At 37.6% G+C, this 17,484-nt stretch overlaps 1 long non-coding RNA gene across 1 annotated transcript; it reads right to left on the bottom strand.

The window, feature by feature from the left end:
• Window positions 1-577: 577 nt before the first annotated feature.
• On the bottom strand, window positions 578-17,118 carry LOC109490337. Its single transcript, XR_002143657.2, has 3 exons — window positions 17,100-17,118; window positions 16,685-16,777; window positions 578-628 (listed from the first exon to the last, which is right to left on the bottom strand). It is a non-coding gene; the product is annotated as an uncharacterized LOC109490337 (long non-coding RNA).
• Between the last annotated feature and the right edge of the window lie 366 nt (window positions 17,119-17,484).

Genomic DNA, 17,484 nt, shown 5'->3' with positions numbered 1-17,484 from the left:
GCTCTTACGGATGCAATTTTCTATAATAATGAACAATAAGAATTACATAAGGCTAAGAGGACAACCAGGGCTCCCTAGTTTGCAAATAAAACTTAGAACTTTCAAAAAGTTTTTTTTTCTTTGAAAATTAAGGGATTCCTTTTAAGCACTAAGATCAATGAGACTGACTACCTTTCAGGGCTTCCTGGATCAACTAGATCTAATAAGACTGAGATCATAGTTCTGATGGAGTAGGTGAATTCTAATCATATCACAATGAATTCTATAAATTAAGCTACTACATTTGATTACTTTCTGCTAAAGTTCAAACGTAAATGGGCACGGAATGCTAGTTCTCGCTTGGTTTTCCTGGTTGACAAAATGACAGTTGACTGCTATCACACGGTACCCACACAGAATGCATCAGTAACTATCGACGGTAGTACTCACGGGACCAGGTAGGGAGCTTTCATACCTTGTTGGGGGAGGGGAGGGAATGGTATCTTCTAGAACAGCCAGTCACCCAGTTCAGCAGGGGCCACGCAAGACTCATTCTCCTTCCTACTCACAGATGCTGCTCCTTCACATATAAACACAACTTTCTCATCTTTATCCTGAAGCTAAGAATAACAATTTCTTTGGGAATTCTCTGGAAAGAAAAATCCAGCATTGGTTAAGTATCACCTTTTTTTGGCAGGCAGTGTGCATTGATGCTTCACATACAATATTTCACTTACGGTGTATAATATTACATTGCAAAGATGAGGAAATTGGGCTTCTATGTGACAAACCAAGAATTCCAACCTGAGTCTGTCTAAGACTAAAGCCTTTTCTCTGTCCATCCTATGGCATTGGACATATAAGAACATTTGAGACCACTGTCAACCACTTATAAGTGGACAAGGCAAAGGGTATTCCTTTTACCATAGTATAAAGGAATTGGCCATATTCGTTTTTCTGGTTGTAGCTTGCCAGATTGTAAACTTAATGTGACACAAACATACATAATCTCTCCCATACTGGGCTTAAAAACAGAAACCTGTGATGACACTTCATTACTAGAGAGCTACCAGAGGCACATATGAAATCTTTGGATTTTAAGCACTGATGTAAAAAAGACACTTTGTCTAAATCCAGGCTATCTAAACTCTCATCAAATGAATATACAAAGGAGTAATACATATTATCAACTGACAAGCATAAGGAATTTCCCGGAAGTATGTTTTGCAATAATTTTACATTTGTTTCCTTGTAACAATGCCTTTGAGAGACAGGTGGTAGAGCCTAAAAATTTTTGAAATGTGGGTAATGGAAGAAAATATGTAATGCATTTCAAGGAAATATATGGGTTTGAGTCTGTCAGAGAATACAACAAGCCGTAATACTACGAGAGAACAATAAATACTTAGGTTTTATTTGTACGAGGTGAGCTGAAGTCTATGCACGAATAACTTCATATTATACTGACTGTATAAACTTTACTTTCGAACTCCTTCGGTGCTTGCGACTTTGAAGTAATAAAAAACCAATGAAAATCATCTGCATTCATCTAGAACTCAAAGAACAGAGAACAGCTCCATCAACTGCTCATAACAAATAGAGCTCCAAAGAAGAATGACCTCTTTAGCATACGTGGCCTCACTAAGCTAGTTCACAGCACTCGGTAAAAGATAAATTACAGGTTAAAAAACAAAACAACCAACTTTACATCAAAAACCAGGGATGTACTGTATGGTGACTAACATAATAAAATAAAAAATATTATTATAAAAAAAACTAAGGATATACTGAACAGTGACTAACATAATAAAAATTATTATAAAAAAATAAAAAAATAATAAAACAAAACAAAACAAAAAACCTCTCAGGTTAAAGCAGAACTAAAAACTCACTAAAGCTTAAAAAAAAACATGACATAGTTATGCTCTACAACCAAACTCTATGATTGCTAGAAATATTATTAAATAAGAATGAATACATTTAAACAGTTTAATAATATAATGCTATATACGTAGTGTAGATAAAGCATTACGCTTTATCAAGTACTTTCAAACCAAATCTCACGTGATTCTACAATTGTTATGGCAGCCTTCGTTACACCACCACCACTGCCGCCTCCCGCATAGTGAGGAAAATAAAACTCATGGAGGTTACTTCACTCAACCAGGTTTGCAGACCTATAGCTAGAAGCAGCGAAGCCAGTATTCACCTGACACAAAGTGAATGAGATTTATTTGTTCCATGAGGGCAAATACATATCCCAAATTTGGCCAATTATTACCCTCAGTCTCATAAGAGCCCCAAATCAGAATAGTCTGGCCAGGGTATCATGGGTTGTCTTCTTAACCTTTACTTTCCCAACAGGGATACCAAGGGCTGCCTTCCAGGTACAGCTACTGAGAAGCCCTGGCGTGACCTCGCCAGCTTGTAATGGAAATCTCTCCGTGGTAAGCAGCCCAGGACATTAATTTGAGCTCCAGGAGCTGATTTACTCCTCTTTCCAGATTACGTGAACTCCTCACCCTTCATTGTTGAAAACAAAAGTGAGAGACTGTTTCTGAGACAAAATGGGTTAATTACAATAAACCAAAATAGAATAAAACTATGATATAGTGATTTATATGACTGAAATTCAGCCAACTTTCTAAAGGTTCTTTACAGAGCCCCACTATGGATGTCTACTTCTACAAATATGGCCCAGACCAAAAAGAAAAAAAAAAAAAAGTCTTGCCTCTTATTGATTAGGCAGCTGGCCAATAGCACTGAAGGGAAGACTTCAAAAAACATTTTTTTATAAAAGCCAGATTCCTATTGTTCCTCTCACAGTCCTGCCACTCAAAACACTCCTGGCAGCTACCACAGTAGAAAGCAGTGAGCAGAGTGGGAAATATTCTGCCAGCATGAGGCACAGGAAAGAGTCTGCAAGTGAATGGCTTTGCAACTCTGGAAAACAACAGAAATGAAGAGAGTTCAGAAATCCACAGGGATAAATTTAGGCAATTTGCCAGGGCCCCATCAGCTCTAGCAAGTCTCAAGTAGACAAGGAGCAGCAGCTGGCTAAGGAGAGTGCTTGACACAGAGAGAAAGTGGGAGAAGGGAGGCAAGAGGTTATGTGAAAGACAGACAGAGGGAGGGAGAGAATGAGAGGGAGGGAAGGAGGAAAGGAAGGAGAAGACGGAGGAAGGGCCACTTTGTAGTTAACAGCAGATTTGAGCCTTTCGTGATGGGAAATTGAAATTTTCCTGGCTTCTGGGAAGAATTTACATCCTAGAGTCAAGGACAATGTGTCTGAGCAATGGATCAGGCCCCATCCCTTCAACGGTTCAGTCCATCTGGGCACATGCTCTGTAGCAGGAGCACAAAGGAAACAGCCTGGGCTATGTAGATGGCAATGGGATGGATGAAAGAGGGGAAGGATGCAAGAGGCATTATGAAAGGAAAAGGGAAGCAGTATGTCAGATAAAAGGAGCACAGGGAAGAAAGGAGCCTATGAAGACCGTGCCTGATCTCGTGCGGCTTTGTGGAGACTGTGCAGCACTTTGCACCAACAAGAAGTCTGGAGCATGATCAAGTGTATGAGTGTATCGTGGAGATCCACACGGGGGCCCAAAACCTGAGAGCTGAAAGCTGGGAGGCCCTAGCCAGCTTTATTTCAATTACTGTAACAACAAGAGCAAAAATGAAACCACCAGGGGCGCCGGGGTGGCTCAGTCGTTAAGTGTCTGCCTTCGGCTCAGGGCGTGATCCCAGCGTTTCGGGATCGAGCCCCACATCAGTCTCCTCCTCTGGGAGCCTGCTTCTTCCTCTCCCACTCCCCCTGCTTGTGTTCCCTCTCTCACTGGCTGTTTCTCTCTCTGTCGAATAAATAAACAAAATCTTAAAAAAAAAAAAAAATGAAACCACCAACACAAAAGCCAGCCTTTCTTTGGACGAGTAACTTTCCATTGTGTCAGGGGCCTTTCCATTGTGTCAGGGGCCTAAACTTCCAACCAAACTTGAAATGCAAATCACACCATGCTCCTGAGTGGGCACTGTGGAGAAATGACTACAACCACTAGGACGACCCATCTGCAAAAGCAATTTGGAACCTGTAAAATTTGCTGTGAATGTTACTGCCATCATTATTGTCCTAGGTGCTTAGTGATAAAATAAAGTACCCCAACTCTGGCAAAGAGGTCAGAAAAAGAAAACCAGCTTCCAACATCACAAAATAACTGCGGCCTTTGAGAAACAGAAAAAGATGAAATTTTCATCACCTGTGCATGGTCAAAAAGGCCAGTGCTTCTCTTTTTAAGCCAAGGCTTTGGATCAAAGTGAACGTCTGAGTCAGTTTCACACACAGGTGGGGCCCAAAGCAATGGCCTCGAGTGAAAATCACAGTCTCGTTATCAGCATGAAGATGGGTCCTGTTCCTCATCCATGACATACCCAGAGCTCAGTGCTGCAACCAAACCCCATCCCAGCTTCCCGAGCAGAGCTTTTTGTCAGTATAAAAGGGCAAAGAACGAACCAGATGACTTCACCAGAGAGATATGAACATGGATTTAAAACAAACGAATATATTTGTCTACCTTTTTTTTTTTTTTAATTTCAAGGGGTAAGTGCTTTAGACTGCTCTCTTTTCAAATGCATCCAAAACCCTGTACACAGATTCCAAATAAAGTTTCCAAATAGAGATAAATTAGTTCCTGGAACAATTTGTGGGCAACTTGTTTACTGGAATTCATCCTGAGACTCATATTTCCAGCTTCATGCTCCCCTAAGTGACAGCTGAAAATATTATATATATGCATGCGTGTGTGTGTGTGTTCATAAAATGATGTACTGGGAAGAATAGTGAAATGCTAGAAAAAGCAGAAACTGCTGAGATATTTTCAAAATCTATGTCATAAGTACCAAAGGTTTATTGGAGGTCTTGGTTTCTTTTCCTCTGGCTAATGTTTTCTACAGGATACAGACAATAAAAATCATGAGCTGTGTGGAAGAATATATAGAGTGGCATTTTGGGGGAAGGGGGATAAGTAAATTGGGCATTTCAAATTTATAGAGCAACATAAACTGAGATAACACAGAACAGAGAAAACATGCAGAAAAGATACCCTTGCTATTTATTACTTGTGCCTGAGTTGGTGTCTTGGCTCTCATCATAATGATGCAAATGTTTACCAACCTCCAGAAGATAGAAAAGCAATATATATGAGAGTTTTTCTTACAATAAATGTAAAATAGTAACTGCTATAACATGCTTGGTAACTAAAATGTGCTACGCTGAGCAAGGAACTTAGCATGTATACTCTTAATTAACAGTTTATTCTCAAAATTACTCTGTAAGATGGGCATTAATATTCCCATTTTATTCATGATAAATTGACATACAAGAATAAATGACTTGTCAAAGATCTAAAGCGAGAAAGATAAGATTCAAAACAGAATCTTTTCTGACTCAAAAACTATGGTTACTCCACTACGCTCCATTGCCTAAAAATAAGTATTTCAAGAGTTAACATCAGATGAACCTCAGCAAACACAGAATGATGCCTGGTTTACTGGTTTGATTTTGCTAAGTTATACTGTTTTGATTAAAATCACTTTTTAAAAAAATTTTTGTAACTTTTAGTACTTCTTTGCAAGTGAGCTTTCACTACGCCCACCTCAAAGTCTAGGAGAATTAATGTGTATAAGTTGAGTCACTGTGTTAAAATGTGTCATTACTCTACCCTTCTGTGCCTAAATAATCTTCTTGAAGGGCTGCCCAAGGATCTTGCACATATTCCTGCTAACACACTCTCCTATCCAATAACACTGCAATACCAGGAAATCACAGGGAGTGTATAGAGGCGTTAAACTGGTTAGGTGAGTTCCAGAGCTAAGAAAGGATTACTTTACCTGAAACTCACCTGTGAGGCGTACTGCTGCATTTACAAAAAATACAGATGACATTTATCAAAATGGGTAACTGTTTCTCTGAGTTACTGACTCAATTGCTAAACTAAAAAAGATATCCCCCATTTACATGATCATATCTGAACACTTTTCATACTTGATTTAAGAGATGTAATACTCACATCTCTTTAGCAGTTCCTGATTGCTCCTTTTAAAAACTAGCAAGGTAAGGCAAGGGATCATGCTTTTCTCATACACCCTATGAAAGGGAGGTCTGTGCAGGGAAATTGTGATTATAAAAGAAAAATATGTTCAATTTAGAAGATTTATAAAATTCAGTGAAGTATGAAATAACTCATCAAAGGACCTACTTTGGTCCATTTCTTTGCCATTTTTCCAAGGACTAACTTTTAGTCCCTTTCCTTAAAGTCTTTGTTCTTTGAACATATATTCTTTCATTGGAATCATTCTGAATATATCTATCATGATTTTATTTTCCAGGTAATATTCCATTGTGGGTATTTTAGCCCCTTTATTAAATATTAAATAAACGTGGTATTCCATCATGCCTGTTAACATGACTCACTTTGTTAGTCAGGGATAAGGTCTTCAGGAACTGCAGTGAGAAATGAAAAATAAACCACTTCCAGCATGTTTGCTTTTCCGCATCCCCAGTCCTTAAGAACGGCCCTGTTCCTGGGAAGCCCACCAAGTTGCTCGACAGAGCAGATGTTGGGGAACCAAGAAAATCATAAACGTTCTTGGGAAATTGCAGAGCTAAGCAAACCCCTTTTAAGTCATGCTTGAAAGATTACAAAGGTTTTACTAAGTTCTTGTGACCACTTCACAATTGTAAGAATAACTGACCAACACGTTGCCAGCTAGCAGTATAAAGGGGCTCTGAAGTCTGTGTTGCAGGAGACAGTGCTTTGAGAGACATCTTCCTGACTCCTTCCTTGTAACAAGTAACAAACTGACTTTGTTTTCAACACTTGGGTTATGTTCAACTTAATGCACCCCAAGCAGCAATACCCTCGAGTTCAGTCACAACTTTATTATTCCTTTGTTGTTAGCCATTATTTCCAATTTTTCACTATTGCAAATAGAAAAACAAGCACTTTTATATGAATCTTTGTTATAACTTCTGGAATATTTTTCCTTAGGATAGCTTCTGGGAATCATAGAAATGAAATTAATAGGTTAGAGGTTATATAATTCAAATGACCTTGAATACGTACTGATTAATTGCTTTCTTGAAAAGTCTGTTCCAAATTATGTTTATGAATTGTCATTTTGTGCCACCTTCATCAAATTTGGAGCCTTTTAAAGTTCAGCTTTCCCAAGAGTAAAGCACTCCTGGAACAAATCAATTTTCTACAGAGACTACTCATTAGCTTCATGAATGAAAAAGTCACAAATATTTACGCCATGACTCAGCTGAAGGGCAGGTTCTGTCTGTTTCCGCACAGTATTTTCGGGCACAATGTCTTCCATGTTCTAGGTGTTCAATAAATATTTGTTAAACGCGATGAATGAATGATGATCTCACTCTGTCGAACTTGAACTTGGATGTGTTAGCCAATGTGTGTTTTACAAACGGCTTTAACCAATTTGTATTTCATCAGATTATCACAACTACCTAGTGGGGAGACACTATGACTCCTCCAGTTGTACAGATGAGAAAACAGGTTCATTAAAGTCCCATGATTTGCTTAGTCACAGCAAATGATGATACCGAGCCGTGTCCCCCAGAGCACACTATCTCAAGTGTTTTCCTCTGCCCCCACAGTAAAGGGTGACAAGCTAAACAGACATTCTCTGTGCTCCACACCAAAGCATGGAAGACTAAACAATCACCTGCTATACTGTGTTTTCTAAACAGGACTTCTGGACAATGTCACTTGCTTCACCAAACTTAGATTTAAGTTTGTAAGCAGTGCAAAGGAGCACTAAACCTAGGTATAATCCTCAATTCTTCTTGGAAATAACAATGGTTACTGTAATGTTAGTGAGATAATAAATCTAAACTGTTGATAATAAAGATAATAAATATAATCTAATCTGTTGATAATAAAGATAATAAATATAATCTGTTGAGGCCCCATGATGTGCCAAGTAATGTATACTATGTTATTAAAGCCTGACAACCATGGTATAAATTGTTATTCTCATTCTTACACGGAAAAGGAAATGATCAATTCCATATCATACATAAGCAGTTCTCAAATTCTAGGGTACACCAAAATTACCATGTGGGCTTGTTGGAAATAGATTGCCAGGTTCTGCCCTGAGTGTCTCTGTTTAGGAAGCTGGGCTGGGGCCTGAGAAATTATATGATTCAAGTTCCCTGGTGATGCTGCCTGTCCAGGGACCCCACATCAAGATGTTCTGACTTCCCCCCAGTAAAAAGGAGAACTAGGATCTGAACGTAGGGTTTACCTGACTTCAAAAATCAGGCTATTTGCATTTTCCCACATGGATTCTATAGTAAAGACTTTGAATTAAAATGATTTCAATCTTAATTTGGTTTTTGAGACTTGTATACAAATTAATAAAATGGGGCTAAGAAATTTACATTGGAATTCTAAGAAAAAGAGATGAAAACTGAGCTAATCAACTCTCATGGAGAATTAAATTAGCCACTACCTGCTCACCCAGCCTCTCCTATTTCACAGAACAATATTTTAAAGCTAAAAGTGACCTTAGATCTCATTCAGGTGACCTCCTTCATTTTATACATGACTGAGTTGAAGCCCAGAAAGTTTAAGTTCTTAAGATGCTTCAGTGGTCCTCCTATGCCACCAAATAGCCACACTTCAAGCAAGTTGAACCTCTTCTTTCCTCCACCACCCTACAGTGTCTAGCACTTCCTTCTCCCTGTTGTGATGACTTATCACAGTCTTCCTGTGATTGACACTACCACCCATAGATCAACTCACTGCTTTACAATTTTGTCTCCTCTTTCTTGACTGGAACCACCTGGAAAGCATGTATTACATTTCCATATCCTCTGTAGCCATGTAGAATACGCTTGTTGGATCAAACGGAATTGAGTGGGATTTCATTTTTTTTTGTTTTTCTCACTATACTACTGCTGTACCCATTACCCCACTGTACGTTGCTTATCCTGAAATATAGTCATTAGTAAATACTTCTTTCCCTTTTTTACTATATTTCAGCTAAAAGGCCAGCATTATTTTTAGGATGACTGTTCTCCAAGATATTTAAGGTATCAAAAAGTATTTTACACATATAAAATGTGTGTAACTATACAGGTACAAAATCTTCTGTGCCCCTTCTCTTTCAAATATGTCTATCTCCCATTTTCTTAGAGAACATGATTAAAAATCTGTTCTTTTTTATGATAAAAATATAAATTATTTGGAGAAGTACAATGACAGAGTAGGTTACAGACAGAACCTGAAATTCTTATAATGATCTTTTACTGCTTTAGTCCAATTCAAAAGAAATAATGACTACACAAATGACTACACGTGGACTACACAAAGGGGCTTCACCCTGCTACTGCAGTGAAGTCAGCAGAAAAGAAAACCCTGCAGATGCCTCTGTTTGAATTAATGCAAAAGCTAGTATTAAACACACAGTGGGAGAGTGGGGGAGTGGCTGAATCACACGCCCCTGACATTCTTGACATCCTTTGCAAAATATGAGGCCATACGATGAGTCTAAACTCTTTTCTCAGAAATGACTAGACCAGAGCAGTTTCACAGCCCATGTGCTCAACACTTTCCTATAGTTAATATGAAAACATGCAGCACTGTTCCTGAGAGAAAGGGTGCATTTCAATAACTATAACAACAGCAGTGCGATAATAGTAATGGTAATACCAACAATCGGTCGGAAGGTGCTTCTCACGTGCCAAGCACTTTGCAAACGTTTTCTAAATCAAGCCTTGGAAAAAACCTGGAAGGTAGACATTAGCGAATCCATGATACAGATGCGAAAAGAGGCTCAGAGAGTTGAGGTGACCCCTGTAGTCACAGAACGAGAGTGTGAGTCTGGACTCAAAATCCCAAACCATTACTTGCATTACATTCCAAATTGTTACTTGCTCCATAGAAGTATAAATAGACATCTATGTTTCAGTAGAAAGGCAGATACATCTTAAGAATGATATTTTTAAGAAATTAATTACTCTTTACTTGAGCCTCTGAGACAGACGTAGAGTTGCCCTACCTTCCTTCCATTAGAAAACTAAATCAGAGAGAGCATTTCTGGGCATACAATGCCTCCCCCGAAATTTAAACAAATCAAATGAATAGAATTTTTCTGTAGGACAATCTCCATAACCAAATTGCCATTCTGAGAGAATGAAATAGCACCCTAAGAAGGGCTTCTCCCACTTATATTAGCTATCAAAATGTCTCCCCTCCCCCCTTGCAAACCCTAACTTTCCAAAGCAAAAGACGTCTGAATAAAATTCGCAACAATGGAATCTTAATTTCAAGGGTTGCTTTGACTTTTCTCAATTAAATATTGAAATGTCCCAGAGATATCAAAACACTTTTGTGACCAAAACCTGTCTCCCAGATTATTTCTTTCAGTCTAAAAATATGGCAAAACCAAATCCTTCTTAATTTAGAAATACTAGACTTTCTTCTGGGTTCTTCAAGTTCAGAGTAATCAAATGAGAGAAAAACTATCTTCTAACCTCCTTTGAAAGGTAGCTGAAGACAGCTAGATTGGTTGTTGACACCTCAGCCTGAAAAATGAGTTCTCCAGTGGAAAAGCTCTGGCGTGTGCATGGCTGTCTTCAGTCCTTCCAGTCACAATGAGGTGGAAACAATTTACAACATTGGTGTTAACCAGACAGTGTCAAATGAGGATAGGCGCATGCACTATAAATATTTAGAGCTGTAAGGAACCGTGGAGGGTAATGATTTATCCCAAAGCCCTCTATTTCATGGCTCTCAAGAAGAAGGAGAATAAAATGGAAGGAACGTGTCTAACATTGGAGCCAACTGGGATGGGCTCGAGTTCTGACTTTACCATTTAAAGCTGCTTGACTTTGAAACAACTAACCTGAGCCTTTGTTGGCTCATTTATAGATCAAGAATAATAATTCATACATTACAGAATAATTTTAAGGATTAGACATATGTTACTTAAAATGCTGAGTTGATAATAAATGCTCAAAACACCAAGAAACTTTGATTAAGAAAGTCTGTGGCTTTTACAATTTTAGACAGCTGTGTTTTGAGGCACAGCAGAAACCAAAAGCCAGGACTGCCACCCAGACAAGTGCTCTTAATACAACCTCACATATAATCAGTAGAAACAGGCTCTGTTTGTCCTCATTAGTAAGATTAAGGATTATTTTGTTTCATTTAATACTTGTTCTCTGTAGCTTTTTGTTGATGTCATTGTTACTTGTTTGTTTGGGCTTTTTTTTTTTTTTTCCCCTAGGTTAGAAGAAAAAGAGATAAACTTCTGAAGTAACTGTAATTGCTTGGCTGGAAAGATGAGAGTCCTTGCTACCCCAAAGACAGAAAGACACAGAGATAGCTCCAGGACTCAGTGAATACCCCACATGCCTGGGAAACATAAGGATCCCATAGCAACACACTCAGACACAAATTTTGTGCAAAGTGTCTCTTCCTCTGGGTCAAAATAGCAGGGACAGTATAGAGTCAACTTCTTGCTAACAAGTATGCCATGGACCATCTCATAACTGAAGTTGGGATTAAGAACTCTCAGAGACTCCTCAGCCAGGAGCCTGAAGTAACATCACTTGGTGAAGGGGCCTAGTAGTCTGCAGTTCACACAGAAAGCAACCCCAGGATACATGAGCCAGGCTCTGGGAAAATTACCTCTGTGGACATCCATCCCATGTGACAATCAAGATTCGATCAACCATCTCAAAACTGCTTCTGCTTTAATTTGTTTTCATTATTTTTATTAAATATTGACTAGATACAAAAGAATATTTATAAGAAACATATGAATTATGGAGACAAGTGAGGCAAATATTTGTGTACCCACTACCTAATTTAAGTAAGAAGATGGTACGCTGGAGGGCGCCCTCATGTTCTCCCCAACCCCAGTCCACTTACTCCCTGCTCAGAGCCAAGCATAATCTGAGTGTGCCACTCCCCTGCTCTTCTTTAAAGTGTAACCACATAGGTCTTCTTCCCCTAATATAATATTGTTTAGTTTACATGGTTTTGAATATTACACAGCGTCGTATTTTTCTATAACCTGCTCTTGTCCTTACAACATTATGTTCCTCCTGAGAGTCACTAATTTTGGTTAATAGCTCTAATTCTTCATTAGTCATGATTCTCTAGTACTCTAGTATGTGAGCGTACCACCACGTATTTGCTCATTTTACTGGTGTTGGACTTCTCACCTGCCTCCATATTTTGGCCCTGAACATTCTTGGCCATATCTCCTGAGGCAGGTGCAAAAGTCACTCAAATCTCTCCCAATCTTTCTCACGTGGAGTGAGAAGCCACATCACTCCACATCTTCACCTTAAAATTACAAGCTTGTACAAAATGGTATCTGCTTGTGGTTTCACTTACATTTTCATGATTACTAATGAGGGTGAGCATAATTTCATATGTTCATGGGCCATTCATATTTCCTTTTTTGTGAAAATGTTAATGCAGGCCTTTGACCCATTTTTCTTTTGGGTTATCTTTTTACCAGAGAATCTGTTGAGTTGAATTATCATCCTTTATTGGTTTTGTGTGCTGCAAATTTTTTCTTCCCTCTGTAAAATATGTTTCTCCTTGTTTTAAAGCTTTTGTTGGTGAACACAGGCTCTTAATTTTAATCATGTGAAATTCACCTTTCATTTCCTTTACGATATATGCTTGTTTTGGCCTGTTTAAGTAATTTTTCACTACTCTGGGAGTTATAAATATATCCTGCCAATTTGTCTTGCAAAGGTTTTATAGTTTTGCCTTTCACATAGAAGTCTTTAAACTTTTGTAGGGTTTCTGATTGCTTCAAACTCATTTTTAAGTCCTTTATTTCCCCCCACTTAGCTGCTGTGCTAGCTTTGACCAAAATTAAGTTTATATATTAGGTTTTCATAGTATGTATGCATCTTTTTTTGAGGGCATTGCAATCAAACACATTGGTCTGTTTATCTAGCGTGGCACCAGTACCACATTCTCTAATTTATTATGAGTTTTTTTTAAGCTGGTAATACAAGTATTTCCACACTATACTTCTTCAGGGGGGTTTTGGCCCTTTGGAGACTTTTTCATTTCTATAGACATGGATCAGCTTATCAGATTCCACCAGAGCACCTGTGGGAATTTTGGCTGGGATTGCATTAAGTCTATAGATGAATTTACATCAGTCCTACAGATTCATCTATAGATCCATTGGCCTTTCGACACTGAGTCTCCCTATCTCATTTATTTAGATTTGGGGTAATGTCTAGTAGTAGAGTTTTATGATTTTTTTTCCATAAAGTTCTTGCTCATATTGTGTTAGGTTTATTTCAAAGTACTCGTATATATACAACTGGAATAATTTTCCTTATACTTGAAATCAATCTCTTTTGGTTACAAAAGCTTCATTCTTTTTTGTCACTGTCTTTATTTTGCCTGGCTCCTGATAAATGCTTCCACTGTGCACCAAATTCCAGTTTAACAGCTGCAGTGTTTTCTCTCATCTTACTGAAACTATTATCCACTCCTGCTTCAGTTGTTGTGAAAAGTCGATGTCGATCTAGTTGTTACTTCAAGGTAATTATTTTGGCTTTTTTTCCTAGCTGCTCCTAAACTTTTTTGTTTCATTTTCAATGTTCTACAATTTTACAATACGCTTATTTATTTTGCTTGGAATTTGAGAGCCGCCTGAATTTGTACACCCATGTCGTATACCTATTTCAGGAAACTCCTGGTTATTAACTCTTGGGGTTTTCCTCTGCCCTATTTGACCTCCCTTTTCTCCTACATAATTAAATATATTTAGACATTTTCATTCTATATTCCACGAGTCTTACTTTTTCTTTTAAATTTTCCACCTATTTGTCTTTCAGTGCCCATTTTAATTTCTTCAAATGTGTCTTTTATGAACTCTCTTCATCATTATCTAATCTTTTCTCAAAACTACTCACTGAATTTTTAATGTCAACTAATTTTTATTTCTAGTAATTCTATTATATTCCTCCTAAAATCTCTTTGGTCATTTTTAACATCTCTTGTTTTTTATTTATTTTTTCTATCACTTCATTTATATCTTTTAGCTTATTAAATATAGTATTTTATATATTGTGTGTCTGATAATGCCAACACAAAAAGTTTTTGAAGATTTCATTCTGATTCATGTTGTTTCTACTAATTTTCTCTGATAGTATCACGTCAGGTCTTTTGTGATTTTTGACTGACTACTTCTATTTCTCAAAACTTCTTCAGTGGGGAGTTTCTTAAGCCTATGGTGAAGATGGATCCTTCCAGAGAGGATGTACATTTGCTTCTTCCAAGTACTCCAGGACACCAGCTCAGAACTGCATTAAACTGGTTAACCTAGTGGTTTGTTTCTCAACCATCTAAGTAGTGTGAATTCTAGCTACAAACCTATTTGGAGCTGTCTTTTAGCTATGAATTCTCAGGAAGATTGATTTCCCTTCACTTAGAACCAAGGCTCAAATCCAAGAATTATCCTTTTGTTCTCTTAGGATGGATGGAAGCAACATGTTTACTTAACCCTACACTGAAGGTATATGCTTTAGTGTTCCTGTTTTATGTAGATGTCCTTTGACTGCTCTTTGTGGTCCCTGGTCTTTGCCTTGTGTCATTGCTGTACCCTGAGAGACTAAAAACAAGGTCCAACTCCCTGGGTTTGGTTAGTATCCTCAAAGTAAAATTTGTTTCCCATGCTCCATTTACCTTCTAGTTTCAATGCTCCACTTACCTTTCTAATTTCCTAATTTCATTTAGCTTTGGACACTGATTATTCTTCACTTACTAACTTGCCAACTTAGCTCATTTTAAAAGACTATTTCCTATAGGTTTCAGAGGGGATTTTTTTGCTTTACTTTTTTTAAGTGGCGTATTGATCTAGAATACCCAGCTCACAATGCTGTTATATATATTCACACATACTTTCACATAAATACACCAAACCTACTAAGCACTCTACATGTAAAAGCTAAGTAACCAACCATGAACTTATCAGGCAGGAAGAGTGGCAGGTGGAAGACACAGTGATGAGGATAAGAATGAGAAAAAGAAAGTAAAACTAATGCATAATAGATGTGCGCTTTATTCAGGGATAGGATTCTATATTCAGTCTACAAATCACACAAATGTGAAACATATTGATCACTGTTTCTTTGGTCAACTCTCACGCATTCATTGACTTGCTCCTTGGTTGAAATCATGAGCTGACTGCATACACACACACACACACACACACACACACACACACACAGGCATATTTGAATTTTTAAAATTTAAAGAACATAAGAACACATAAGAAATGTGTTCTTTAAATTTTAATATTTCTGTTATAAAGGTTACAGAGTCAAAAAATTTACTGAATCTGTTGTCTCCTCATATTTTCTTTATTATTCATACCTCACTTTACCATGAAAAAGTAGCTATGCTAGTCTAGTATACTGATAATAACCCTCTGATTTCCACCACAATCAATGATAGGATAGTGCCTGAGAGAAACATAAAAGCCTCTTAAAAAGATAGGTAGAAATTGTTCATAGTGATGAAAATTTTTCGTAAATCATTTTTAATTGTTTTCAGTGAAGCACAATAGCCAGGTGGAAACAACATAATTCTTTAAAACATTACTGATGACTTTAGATTTGACTGGTAGGAAAGGGAAAATGTAAACCAATTTCAGCCTGATTAATTCAAAACTGACTACTTTAGAATTCATAATACAAACACACACACACACACACACACACACACACACACACACACACACTTCTCAGAACTCTTAGAAACCAAACAGCTAGAATTTCAATAAACGGAATTACTTTCCTATGCTTTCCTTGAAGGAAAAGAGACAAAGGAATAGAAAGCGTATAGGAGGAATTTAACTTGTAGGAAAACTGCAACCCAATTTTTAGTGCAATCTGTAACTACAATACTTCACAATATATATTCATTTTCAAAAAGAGCATTTTGAAGACCGAAGTTCCACCATTTTTGAGACTGTGGTATATCTAGCTTCCAAGGCACAAGGCTTAGTAGAAGGACTACAGGCTGTGTAGACAAACTGTGGAGCTGGTAGTAACTGAAGCTTAACATGCTTAAATACTAAGTTAAGTGGCAGAACTGGGGCCTCGACACATATTTCCTTGACTAAAAATTTGTAATTTTTTAGCTGCCTTACAACTACCTCTAATGTATATGCAGAAAAACAATAAACCCAAATTTGTGCTAATTTACTCGGAACTATTAGCCAGTAATAAGAAAATATAATCAGGTTCAGGAAAGTTTTTATGAGAATACAAAGGAACTGTAATGCTCTTCCCCCTTTAGAATCCCCTTTTAGAATCTTCTCCTTTGAGAATCCTAAAAGCTAGATTTTCATGATTTCACACTTAAAACTCAGTTGAAGAATCCCCCTCTCTTTTAACCACCTGCTATAGAGTTACTTCATTGCTAATGTCTTCCTTTTATTCATTAATGCTTTGAATACAATTGAGCAAGAAGAGAACAATGCCTTGAGAGGTCTGATTATTCCTATCTCCTTCTGAATTTAGTAAAGTTAACTATTTTCTTGTCTTTTTTGGAAGTATATCTGCATCATATTTGAAACATCTTAGAAAAGAAAATAACACAGAAGCATGATTAAAAAAATCTGATTTACTTACTGGAAGTGCCTCGAGATTCTCATTCAGATTTCTGACTTCATTTTTGATGATGGATGAGACTTGACATCCCCATCTAGGTGTTTTCTTGCATTGCTGATCAAAATGAGAAAGCGGAGAAACAGGAAAATAGTTTATTAAAGCAGTAAAATCCTATTTAAAATATTTATTTCAAAGAAACTTATAGCATTAGCATCTAGGTGTCCATACTGATGTCAGAATTAAAAAGAAGGGGAGTGTTTCTCTAGGGAGGCATATCAGGTTTAAGAGATCATTTTAAAGGAGCAGGAAATGCCTATATTTTAGAAGATACTGCTCAGACATTTTCTAAGTGGGTAAGAAGATAGTATGAGGAAATATTCAAAGCTTAGGTCTACATACTATGTTTAGTCATTTCATTCAGGTAACAAAAACCTACAGTGTCTATTAAGTGTCCGGTGGTAATGATAAAAATGGTCACATCCTGTCATGAGCACGCTACGAAGGGGCACACTCGCGTTGTGTCTCTTCACAATGTCAGCTTTATTCAATCATAAAGCAAAGTTAAATCACAATTCTAAAGCAGGTACAGGATTCCGAATTCAGTGACATTTCACCATGTGATTAAACTTGGTTTCTTACACAGCACACAGAAGACAAGCCACACAACAAACAAGATAACAGAAGGGTGTAGGAAGTGAACAAACCAGCCGCGAAGTCAGTCTGTGGGCGCACAGTTGAGATTAGTCTTCGGTCTGTCCAGGGTCGGCTCTGGGCACTTACAGCTTCTGACGTTCCAGCAATGAAGGATCTCGGTTCTGTTT

Source organism: Ailuropoda melanoleuca, chromosome 19 (genome assembly GCF_002007445.2).
Source record: "Ailuropoda melanoleuca isolate Jingjing chromosome 19, ASM200744v2, whole genome shotgun sequence".
NCBI lineage: Eukaryota > Metazoa > Chordata > Mammalia > Carnivora > Ursidae > Ailuropoda > Ailuropoda melanoleuca.
Note: the sequence above shows the minus strand (reverse complement) of the source record. Positions and strands in the feature narration are given on the sequence as shown.